Source organism: Oratosquilla oratoria, chromosome 15 (assembly GCF_046742065.1).
Source record: "Oratosquilla oratoria isolate Oo_2021 chromosome 15, ASM4674206v1, whole genome shotgun sequence".
NCBI classification, from domain to species: domain Eukaryota; kingdom Metazoa; phylum Arthropoda; class Malacostraca; order Stomatopoda; family Squillidae; genus Oratosquilla; species Oratosquilla oratoria.
This window is the reverse complement of record NC_134791.1, coordinates 6,749,272-6,761,152: the sequence shown is the minus strand read 5'-3', so window position 1 is coordinate 6,761,152 and position 11,881 is coordinate 6,749,272. Positions and strand designations below refer to the sequence as shown.

The 11,881-nt window shown below is 45.0% G+C and overlaps 1 pseudogene; it reads left to right on the top strand.

Annotated features, from left to right (window-relative positions):
- Positions 1–4,576, top strand: part of LOC143033056 (uncharacterized) — a 6,350-nt pseudogene extending 1,774 nt beyond the window's left edge.
- The last annotated feature ends 7,305 nt before the right edge of the window (positions 4,577–11,881 follow it).

The window sequence follows — 11,881 nt, the reverse complement described above, 5'->3', positions numbered from 1 at the left end:
CAAAGGCTTGACTTTAATGTCCATAATTTTAATTTTTTTCGTCAAATATGGCAGACGCTTCTTCCGCCAAATATGGCGAAAACTTTTATGGCCAAATATGGCGAAAACTTATTTCGCTAAATATGAAAGCTTATTTCGCCAAATATGGGAGAAGTTTCTTTCGCCAAATATGGCAGAAACTTCTTTGACCAAATATGGGAGAAGTTTCTTTCGTCAACCATGGCAGATACTTCTTTCGCCAAATATGCCAGAAACTTCTTTGACCAAATATGGGAGAAGTTTCTTTCGCCAAATATGGCAGATACTTCTTTAACCAAATATGGCATAAACTTCTTTGACCAAATATGGGAGAAGTTTTTCGCCAAATATTGCAGAACTTTTGTAACAAGTAGAAATTCACCAAGTTATGTACTTGTGTGTGCATGTGTGTGTGTGTGTGTGTGTGTGTGTGTGTGTGTGTGTGTGTGTGTGTGTGTGTGTGTGTGTGTGTATGTGTGTGTGTATTTATCTAATTGTAATATACAGGAAAGGAGCAACACTCGTGGGGTCCTGTCTCTTACTTTCTTCTGATCCACGTATATTCCTTATTTGTCAGTGTGTGTGTGTGTGTGTGTGTGTGTGTGTGTGTGTGTGTGTGTGTGTGTGATTCTCCATGGTCTTGGATCACGTGTTGGACTCGTGATCGACAGTTATTTCCCTCCAGTAAGAGCTCAGAGCTCATATATGACCAATCAATGGGTAATGCTGTGACCTCACACACACACACACACACCTAACTCTCCACCCACGAGAGTTGGAGTAATGACTCACAGTATTACTGAAATCATTTCAGCCCTGGGCGGGATTCAAAGCCGGACCACCGTAGTGGCGGCCGGGAACTCTACAACTACACCGTCAAGTCGTGTGTGTGTGTGTGTGTGTGTGTGTGTGTGTGTGTGTGTGTGTGTGTGTGTGTGTGTGTGTGTGTGTGCGTGTGTGTGCGCGCATGTACAAGCAACTACACCAAATTTTGAGTCTTCCTGGATGTAAACAAACTGTTTTGAGCTTTAAACCAAGTCATTATTCCATTGGTCGTCTTTTTTTTTTTTTTTTTTTTTTGAATGGGGAGGAGGAGGGGGTCTCTCTTCGGCGGGGCCGTTAAGAAGACGGTGTCTGTAAGAAAGTCCCTCATAAAACCTTCGACGATAAGAACTTTACGACCAATACGACTTCAAAAGCGACCTCACGCTTCCCCCCCTCTCTCCCCCTCCCGCCCTCCCCCAGAACCTCCCCTTTCCCTACCCCTACACTCCCCCCTCCCTACCTCCCCTAACCTCCCCCTCCTCCTCCTCCTTCTCATCCCCCTTTCCCTATACTTTACCTCCTCACCTCCCCTACCCTCCCCCTCCTTACCTCCCCTATCCTCCCCCTTTTCCCTACCCCTACACTTCCCCTCCCTACCTCCCCTAACCTCCTCCTCCTCCTCCCCCTTTCCCTATACTCTACCTCCTCACCTCCCCTACCCTCCTCCTTCCCCTACCCTTCACCTCCCCCTCCCTACCTCCCCTAACCTCCTCCTCCTCCTCCCCCTCTCCCCCCTTTCCTACCCTTCACTTCCTCACCTCCCCTAACCTCCCCCTCCTTACCTCCCCTACCCTACCCTCTCCCCCCCCTACCTCCCCTAACCTCCTCCTCCTCTCCCCCTTTTCCTACTCTTCGCTTCCTCACCTCCCCTACCTACCCTCCCCCTTCCCTCCTCTTGACCTCCCCCTTTTCCTACCTCCCCTCCCTACCCTCCCCATCTCCACCTCCCCTACCCTCCCCCTAACTCTCCTTCTCCCCCATCTCCTTCATTCCCTCCCCTACCTTCCCCCTCCCCTTCCCTTATCCTCCCCAATGCAGAACCCTCCACTTTCACTCCCTATCTCTATTCTCCCTTTCCTCCACTCCTACTCCCTCCCCCTTGCCTCCTTTCCTACTCCCTCCTCTCCCTCCCCCGTCTCCCCCTTCCTCAACCCAGCTACCCTCCTGTTTCCTTCCCTTTACCTCCCACCCTTCCACCTTTCATCTACCCCCTTTCCCCCTATCACCTTTCCCCCCTTCCTTTCTCCCCTATACTCATTCTCTCCCCCCTTTCCCCTTTATCATCCCCTTTAATCTTCCCCCCGAGTTCTCTCCTTTCTATCCCCCCCGTCTCCCTTCTTTCCCCCCCTCCCCCTCTCCCCCTCCTTCCCTCGGGAGAACATTTTTCTCTCACCTCTCCACAGCGTGTTCAGAACTGATCTCTTAATTCTCCTCTGCAGCTCTCTCTGGCTCTCTCTCTGGCTCTCTCTCTCTCCCTCTCTCTTTCAGTCTTTGTCTTTCTCTATCTCTCTCTCTCTCTTTCTCTCTCTCTCTGATTCTATCTCCCTCTTTCTTTCTGTCTTTCTTTCTCTGCCTTTCTCTATCTGTGTCTCTGTGGCTCTTTCTCTCTGTCTTTCTGTCTCTCTCTCTCTCTCTGTATCTCTTTTTCTCTCTGTGTCTGTCTCTATGTGTATCTTTCTCTCTGTCTCTCTCTCTATCTTTCTTTGTCTCTTCTTCTATCTGTTTCTCTCCCTGTCTCTGTCTGTCTCTCTCTCTTTTTGTCTTTGTCTCTGTCTCTGTCTTTCTCTGTCTCTCTTTCGGTCTCTCTTCCTCTAAATCTCTCTCTCTCTATCTTTCTTTGTCTATCTCTGTCTTTCTCTCTCTCTTTCGGTCTCTCATTCTCTCTTTTATTTTTCTTTGTCTCTGCCTTTCTTTGTCTCTCTTTCGGTCTCTCGCTCTCTCTCTCTCTTTCGTTGTCTCTGTCTCTTTCTTCCTCTCTCTTTGTCTCTCTTTCTGCTCTCTCCCCAGTTGGACAATCCTTCCCCTCAAAGTACCATCGATTCAATCCCAAACTCGGCCATTTTTTCAGTGTCTCTGTTTGTCTATCTTTGCAGTCGTCGTCCTCCTCCTCCTCCTCCTCGCACTCTCATCCTTCCTTGTCTCAGTCTGTCTATATGTACCCCTGTCTCTTTGCGTCTGTCTGTCTGTTTGTGCATGTGTCTGTTTTCATGTATGTCTGTTTGACCCCCGTCACCGCGTGTCTGTTTATGTATGTCTATTTGAGCTTCTGTCTGTACGTATGTCTGTTTATATGTCTGTCTACTTGAGCTCCCGTCTGTGCGTGTGTCTGTTTTTATGTATGTCTATCTGAGCTCCCGTCTGTGCGTGTCTGTATTTTATGTATGTCTATCTGCCCTTCTGCCTGTGTCTGTTTTCATGTATGTCTAACTGCGCTCTTGTCTGAGCGTGTGTCTGTTTTTCATGTATATCTATCTTCGCTCCCGTATGTCTATCTGCCCTTCTGTCTGTGTCTGTCTGTCTGTGTCTGTCTGTCTGTCTATATGCACATACTTATATCCCCGTATACATACGCTTAGACAAAACCAATCCATACCACCCACCCAACAACCTCCATTACAGCAAGCCAAACCAACAATTTAACCAATTTCCCCAATCCTTGCACTCCCTCACCTCCTCCTCCTCCCACTCCTCTTCCTCACCCTCCTCTTCCTACTCCTCCTCCCCCTCCAACCCCTCTTCCTCCTCCTCCCCCTCCTCTTCCTCCTCCTCCTCCTTCCTCTCCTCCTCCTCCTTCCTCTCCTCCTCCTCCTCCTCCTGCTCCTCCAACCCCACCTCCTACTCCTCCAACCCCTCCTCCTGCTCCTCCAACCCCTCCTCCTCCTTCCTTCTCCTGCTCCTCCCCTCCTCCCCCTCCTCCAACCCTTCCTCCTGCTCCTCCTCCAACCCCTCCTCCTGTTCCTCCTCCTCCTTCCTCTCTTCCTCCAAACCCTCCTCCTTGTCCTCCTCCTCCCCTTACTCCACCTCTTCCACCTCCTCCCCCCTCCTCCTCCTCCTCCTCGGCATCACTCTAATCTTCAATCAGACTTAAACCTCTGTTCTCGCTCGGACCTTTACACTTCGCTATTGTTGCCCAAAGTCGTAACTTCGCCTCTCAATGGGCGAGGAATCGATCTCGGGCTCCTCGAAGCTGTCGGACCGAGAATTGGCAAAGAATGAGATCTGGGTCCACGCGCGCGCTCGCGCGCACGCGCATCTAATCGCGTATATGCGCTCACAAACTAATGTACTAGTATGGTCTCATTCACTGATGTATCAATGCACACACACACACACACACACACACACACAGGTACACATTCCAAAATACACATGTAAACATAAGTGCATTAACTTAAAAACGCACATAACCAAAAGAACACACACAAACACATGCACGCACTTAAAAGTAAAATATAAACAGACACGCACACACACGTATAGATATACATTCCAAAGTACATAACCAGAAGTACACACACACAAACACGTACACACACTTAAAAGTAAAAAATAAACACACAAACAAACATGTGAACACACACACACACACACACACTCAAGTAGATTAAATCAATTAGAATCAAACTAACAAAAAATAATAATAAAAACACAATGACGCAAACTCAATCACACAAAAACAATCCAAGATAAATCGAAAAAAGAAGAAAAGAAAAAACAGAATAGGAAAAAATAAAATAAAGAATCCAAAAAGGTCACCACCATCAATTTTTTACTACCTGGGCTGGCAGGAGACTTCAGGGTCTATTAAAGTCCCCCCTTTCAATAACAAATTTCCCCAAACCCGCCTCCCGTTTTCTGTCACTTTTATTTTCGTGACGCGGGGGGCGGAAAAAAAAAGTTTCGATATTTTTAGCAATTACTGGGCCGTACAGTTGGTGAAACAAGTTCGGTGACACTTTGATGGTATGTACAGACAGTAATAGAGGGTATTCTAATTCAAATACATTTTGAAAATAAATAAATAAAAATAAAAAAATAAATAAATGGCGTTGGCCGATAAATAACTGAATAAATACAAATTTCAAATATATAACCAAATTGATAAATAAGAACATAAGAACATAAGAATGAAGGAGACTGAAAGAGACCATAAGGCCTACACTAGGCAGTTCTATGTCCAGTGAATGGACAAGAAGTGAATATACAGATAGATATCTGAATGAATATACAAACACATAAACACATATGTAGATAAAATGAATTGAATAAGTAAATAAATATTAATAAAAAAAAAAAAGTCAATTGGTGAGGAACTATGGTGGCCATTTCCATCCTTATGCCATCAGGAAATAAAGACCAAAATCACTTGTTATGGCGTCTGGTACCAAGAAACTCGTTTTCTCAACAGTACATGTGTATAATAGCACAACGGTAGCCACCGAAACACACACACACACACACACACACACACACACACACACACACATACACACGCACATACATACACACACACACGCACAAACACACACATACACACGCACATACATACACACACACGCACAAACACACACACACGCAAACACACATTTAAAATTACCCTTATATGCTAAGAAATAAAATAAATAACAGTTAAAATAATAAGAAGTAGATAAATCATTTTACTATATACGGACGACACTCGAAAAAAAAACTTTAAAATCGACAACAACCATCCCCCAACAACCTCAACACCCCAACACCCCTCCCCCACCCGTCTAAAGCCCCAATAACCCCCTCCCAACCCCCAATAACCCCCTCCCCAACCTTCCTCCCTCATCCCCAATCCCCTCCCCAACACCCCCAACCCCCTCCCAAAACCCAACTCCTTCCCAAAACCCCAAAACCCTCCCAAACCCCAAACCCCTCCTCCCAAACCCCAACCCCCTCCCCAACAACCCCAACCCCCTCCCCACCCTCTTCCAACCCGCCAACCCCAACCCACTCCCACCCCCTCCTTACTCTCCTCCCAACCCCGAATAAACCCACCCTCCTCCCAACCCCCACGTTTTGACATCACCTCTAATTGCCCCCTCCCTCGGGAGTTAACGACCCAACGAGGGGCATAACCGCAGACTCCGCGACGGCGACGTCGCTTTAAAGAGGACACGACCGGCCTTCGGGAGGGACATGGCCGCTCTCTGAGGACATCGCCACGAGAACAAATGGACGGAAAGAATAATGAAGAGGAGCCGGGAACAAAGGGCACTACAAAGGGCGCCATGAAAGGCCTCCGGTAGTTGGCGCCGCCGAAAGATAACACTAAGAGGCTCATGAAGTGGCCCCGAGCGAGGGAGGGACGCCAGCGCCGAATGACCTCGCAACGGAAAAACTCGTAAAGCGAGGTCAGTGCCTGCCGATGGGGGAAGGGGGGAGGGAGGTGGGAGGAAGACATGGGGTTGGGGTGGGATCGTGAGGAAGCCGTGGATGGGAGGGGGGTCCATGCGTGGGGGGGGAGGGGAGGAACCCGTGACTGGGGAGGAAGCCATGGGGGGAAGCCAAGGGTGGGAGGAAGCTATGGGGGGAGCCACGGGTGGGAGGAAGCTATGGGGGGCCACGGGTGGGGAGGGAACTATGGGGGGAACCATGGGTGAGGGGAGAGGGAGCCATGGGGGTGAGCCACGGGCAGGGAGGGAACCATGAGGGGGAGCCACGGGTAGGGGGAGGCCATGAGGGGGAGACACGGGGGAGGGGAGATGAGGGGCAAAGACACAGCTGATTTTCCCATCAAATTGAAGGGATAGATATATGATACATAAACAAGTAAAGAAATTATTACACACACACACACACACACACACACACATATATATATATATATATATATATACATATATAGTCCAAAAGGTAACAGATGAAAACAATCAAGTAAATGAAAGGATAAATGAATAAAGAAGTACACAGATAAGTATGTATATAATGACAATATATAAAGAGGTCATCAACAACACTTCAGCAGGGGAAGCGCATGGGCAAGAGTTCAGAGGACGAAGCCACATGTATAAGTTGTGTGTGTGTGTGTGTGTGTGTGTGTGTGTGTGTGTGTGTGTGTGTGTGTGTGTGTGTGTGTGTGTGTGTGTGTGTGTGTGAGTGAGAGCGAGAGAGAGAGTAAGAGAGAGATAGAGGGAGAAAGAGGAAAGGAGGGAGGGGAGAGAGAGAGAGAGAGAGAGAGAGAGAGAGAGAGAGAGAGAGAGAGAGAGAGAGAGAGAGAGAGAGAGAGAGAGAGAGAGACAGAGAGAGAGAGAGAGACGTGAGAGTGGGACAGACAGAGTACGGAGGGACGGAGAGGGACACAAAAGTCATAGAGAGGCTTTGAGAGATAGAAAGAAACGGAAGGAGACGACAAGAGATAGAAAAAGACGGAAAGAGAAAGAGACAGATGAGAAGGGATGCAAGTCAGGAGAAACAGGTTAGATCTGTCCAGGTACCATTGAGTCGACATGCTTAGACCTTGACAGTTGAAGCCACCAGATCATTGCAACCCGAAGAAGACTCCCGAAGAAGGATTCCGAAAAAGGCTCTTCAAGAAGGTTTCCCAAGAAGGCTCCCGAAGAAGGCTCCCGAAGAAGCCTCCCGAAGAAGGTTCCCGAAGGAGGCTCCCGAGGAAAGTTCCCGATGAAGGTTCCCGAAGAAGCCTCCCGAAGAAGGTTCCCGAAGAAGGCTTCCGAAGAAAGCTCCCGAAGAAGATTCCCGAAGAAGCCTCCCGAAGAAGGCTCCAGAAGAAGGTTTCCGAAGAAGGTTCCCGAAGAAGGCTCCCGAAGAAGGCTCCTAAAGAAGGTTTCCGAAGAAGGCTCCGGAAGAAGGCTTCCGAAGAAGGCTCCTGAAGAAGGCTTCCGAAGAAGGCTCCTGAAGAAGGTTCCCGAAGAAGGCTTCCGAAGAAAGCTCCCGAAGAAGATTCCCGAAGAAGCCTCCCGAAGAAGGTTCCCGAAGGAGGCTCCCGAAGAAAGTTCCCGATGAAGGTTCCCGAAGAAGCCTCCCGAAGAAGGTTCCCGAAGAAGACTTCCGAAGAAAGCTCCCGAAGAAGGTTCCCGAAGAAGGCTCCCGAAGAAGGCTCCCGATGAAGGCTCCCGAAGAAGGCTCCCGAAGAAGGCTCCCGAAGAAGGCTCCCGAAGAAGGCTCCCGATGAAGGCTCCCGAAGAAGGCTCCCGAAGAAGCTCCCGAAGAAGGCTCCCGAAGAAGAGTCCTTAAGAAGGTCCACACCAAAGGAAAATGACCTTGAGTTCAGGATCTATTCCCAACGCAGAACAAGTCAAGAGGTAACAAGTATTTCTGTATTTTCATTTTATTTTTGTTTGCTCTATGTTATCTACTATATTTTGCATTCTATTTCTATTTTATCTTATTCAATTTATCTTTTATTTTCTATCAACCAAGACCTCAACAAGCTGAATAAAATCTCCCGCCGGCTGCCCCAGGTGTCATCTATACAATGCTCCACGGTATTGGGGATCCCGGGAGGATTGGGCGTCGTCTTCACCAATTAGCGACGAAGCCCTGATTGTGAAATCCAATTCTTCGGGTCCTCTTTTCTTGGATTCTGGAGACGAGAAATTGGCCCCGTCCTCCCTCAGGTCCTGCCGCCAGGTGATTTTATTCAATGAAGGCTCAGAGACAATTTTGAGTCAACCCTTTCATACTGGGTTGTCCTTTTTCTTGTATTATAGTTGGCGCCAGGCGATTTTATTCATTTCCGTAGCACCCCCTCCCCTCCCCCCTCCGCTCCACGTTAGCGAAGGGATTTTGTTAATCTCTGTTTATTTATCGATTTATTTATACATTCACAAATTTATTTGCATATAATTATTTACTTATATCCACTTCTTTATCTATTTATAAATTCACACGTTCTTGTATTCATATATGACTGAGATGCAGGGATGACCCGTCATCCAGGAGGTGCCAAGATAAAAGGAAGGGAAGAGGGTGGAGGGGAGTGGAGTGTGATAGGGATGGAATGGGTGGAAGTGGTTTTTATGCCTTTGTTTTTGGCTACCTCCCTTATAGGGGGGAAAAAGCCTTTGGTATATGTATGTATGTATGTATTTATGCATTATCATTATCATTAATAATATCATTATTATTATTATCATTATTATCATTATTATTATTATTATTATTATTATTATTATTATTATTATTATTATTTTTTTTATTTTTTTTTTTTTTTTTTTTTTTTTTTTTTTTTTTTTTAAGTTCATAGACCACAGCCTCATCCAGCCTGGCGTCCAGAACACAGCTGTATAATAGAATCACCTGTATCACGCAGCAATAAAACGTATTAAGTCGGACACAGTTATAAAGACAAAGATTTGTTACCTATGTAGGTGCTCCTCATTGACCGTAAAAACATGTGAGACAGCAAGTACCTGCAAAGAAGAGAAAAAATTATTTATATATGATTACCAATATATCAATGTAAATATATATATATATATATATATATATATATATATATATATATATATATATATATATGTGTGTGTGTGTGTGTGTGTGTGTGTGTGTGTGTATGATATGTGTTTATGTAATTTTCTATTACATTAGTAGTAGTAGTAGTAGTAGCAGCAGCAGTAGATGAAATTATATTTATTATTATCATTTTCATGACAATTATTACTCCTTTATTCTATGTTATTCATCTATTGATTTATATTTTTACATCTATTCATTTACTTATCTTATTTGTTTTTTGTGTTCGTGTTATGATATCTAGTCGTGTTTCACTTCTGAGTACCACAATGGCAGACTGCGCGACGAGCGTATCTTTGCGATTTCCATTTCCGAAGGTAAAAATTTACGATGTCGTAAAAGGTCCATTCAGGTCGTAGGTTTACGACCCAGAGGTACATATGATCCCCCTCGGCTAGTGTAGTACTAAGGGCAGAAACACTGTCTATTACTACTGCTGTTACAGTCAGTCAGTCAGCAAGTCAGTCAGTCACAAACCCAGCAAGTCAGTCAGTTAGTCATTCAATAAACAGCTTAGTAAATCAGTCAGTCAGTCAGCCACTCAGGAAGTCAGCCAGCAACTCAGTTATTCAATTATTCAGTCACCAAATCAGCAAGTCAGTTAATAAACAGCTAAGTAAATCAGCCAATCAGTTAGTTAATCAGCCAATCAGTCAGTCAGTCAGTCAGTCAATAAGCAACTCATTAAATCAGCTAATCTGTCAGTCAATCAGTTAATCAGCCAATCAGTTATTCAGTCAGTCATTTATTCATTCATTCAGTCAGTCAGTCAGTCTTTCAGTAAGTCAGCAAGTCAGTGAGTTAGCAAATCAGTCAGTCAGTCAGTGAGTCTGCAAGACAGTCAGTCAGTCAGTCAGTCACTCTGTCAGCAAGTCAGTCAGTCAATTCGTGAGTGAGCTAGTCAGTCAGTGAGCAAGTGAGTTAGTAAGATTAGTAAGTCAGCCAATCAGTCAATTATTGAATGAATCATTCAGACAGCAAGTCAGTCAGTCAATTCGTGAGTGAGCTAGTCAGTCAATCAGCAAGTCTGTCAGTCAGTCAATTCGTGAGTGAGCTAGTCAGTCAGTCAGTGAGCAAGTCAGTTAGTAAGTCAGTAAGTCAGTCAGTGAGCAAGTCTGTTAGTAAGTCAGTAAGTCAGCCAGTCAGTCAATTAGTGAGTGAGTAAGTCATTAAGACAGCAAGTTAGTCAGTGTGTCAATAAGTCAGTTACGAAATAAATGAAAAATAAATCCAGACTTGGAGCATCAAATCTTGACACTGCGCATCGGCTCTGCGCAGGTCAGGGAAGTATGTAACAAGGGGTGCCCGCTCTCCTCCTCGTCTCTCTTTCTCTCTCTCTGTCTTTGTCTAATTGATTTGTTAGATACATCAAAAACATTTTCATCGTTCTTCTTCGCTTTCCCTTCTAGTATATCTTGCCTAGAAACCCATCGGGATTTAGAAATAGACGAATAAATAAATAGATAGAAAAGTGGAAAAATAAGAATGGAAGGCTTAGTCAATGCAGAGTGTGTAATTCAATTCCTGCACCAATTCTAAACCCTCTTTCGAGTTAGTGATTTCATGGGAAAAGACAGTTTATTCTTTGCTTTTAACAAATGAAAAAGGAAAGAAAAAGAAAAAGGAAACGAAAGCAAAAAGAAAAGATAAAGAAAAAAGAAAGAAAAATTATACATACATACGTATACACATATACATACATATATACATATATATATATATATATATATATATATATATATATGTATATTACACATACTGAATGGTCCCCACTGTTTACTTGTTACGTCTGAGCTGGGTTCGAGTCCTTAGCTTGACCACGAATCAGTTTCCGTATATATGATTCCATCGAGCTCCTCGTCAGTCTAGACCGTGATGACATGGTATTAAAGTGAAAATTAATGTGGTTGAAAAGATGAATATATATATATATATATATATATATATATATATATATATATATATATATATACAGAATACATACACACGTGTATATACGGTATATTTTTGTGTCGCACCTTCTTCTGTTGCTCTTCCACTTTCGTCGTAAATTCGCTCCTTCTTCTCGCAATAAACACACTGCATCAGTAAACGAAAGCGCTCAACGATGGAGAGATTGCACGCCACATGACGTCATCGGGAAGTCGTAAGTAACGTTTGCGCGCCGCATGACGCCACCGGGAGATCGCAAGCCACAATTGCACGATGCATGACATCATGGGGAGGTCGTAAGTTACGATTATGCTCCACATGACGTCACCGGGAGATCGCAATTTAGGACTGCACTCCGCATAATGAAATTTGAAAGTCGTAAGTTACGATTTTAGGCGTGACGTCATCGGTGTGACGTCAATGGTAGGTTTGCGTTCCAACCCCTCCAAAGCGTGTTAAGCTCTTAGCATTCTAACTGTCGCCAGGTGATTTTATTCATCTAAGACAGACCCTTCCCCCTCATCCTTGGTAGGTACAGGGTTAGAAGACATCTTGGTTAAATCGTTCGCGGCGTTTAGAGCATTCATTCTGGTTGACTTCA